This window comes from Pteropus medius, unplaced genomic scaffold (genome assembly GCF_902729225.1).
Source record: "Pteropus medius unplaced genomic scaffold, Ma_sr-lr_union100, whole genome shotgun sequence".
Classification (NCBI taxonomy): domain Eukaryota; kingdom Metazoa; phylum Chordata; class Mammalia; order Chiroptera; family Pteropodidae; genus Pteropus; species Pteropus medius.
The window spans coordinates 14,977,226-14,977,999 of NW_024340701.1; the positions used below are offsets into that span (position 1 = coordinate 14,977,226).

The 774-nt window shown below is 36.3% G+C and overlaps 1 pseudogene; it reads right to left on the bottom strand.

The window, feature by feature from the left end:
* Positions 1-427: 427 nt before the first annotated feature.
* On the bottom strand, positions 428-544 carry LOC120581256 (uncharacterized; annotated as a pseudogene).
* Positions 545-774: the final 230 nt, after the last annotated feature.

The following is a 774-nucleotide window of genomic DNA, read 5'->3' on the forward strand; positions in this document are numbered from 1 at the left end:
ACCAGACTTAAAACAAGTACGTGACTCAGAATCTCAGAAGTGCCATCTATATTATATATCTTTTAGGTTTCATATGGATAAATACAAATATTAAATATATATGTATATATATTTGGAAATAGGCATAAAGTCAGTGGGCTAAGAAATAGTTTGGAAATTTTAGTAAGGGGATAGATCACACTTCTCTTTATTATTTTTAAAATATTAATATCTAACTAGTTATTCATTTTAAGGATGACACTTTATCTAATTTTGCATAATGTGTAATAGGTCATTCCAGGGACTCTAGGGATTCAGCAGGTCTTTTAGCACAGTGGTTTAGAACACAATCTCTGACCTAGGTTGGAATCCCAACTCCAACCCTTACTAGCTATGGAATTTTGAGCAATTTATTTTTTATTATTGTTATTATTATTTATTATTATTGTGCCTACAGCACCTGGTCTTCCTAAGTGGTCTCCCATCCAAGTACTGAACCAGGCCCAACCCTGCTTAGCTTCCGAGATCAGACATCGGGCTTGTTCAGGATGGCACGGCCATAGACCATGACTCCCCTGGAGCATGAACCCAGGACCTTCTGCGTATAAAGCAGACGTGCTAACCGCTACACTATGGAACCACGTCTGCAGTTTAGCTTTTTTAAGGTTTAATTTCCTCATTTATAAAATGAGAATAAAACAGTACCCAACATACAACTCTACACTGAAGATTTTAAAAGAGAAATGCATAATAAAGTGCTTAACACAGTGCCTGGCACAAAGAAAGCACTTGGTA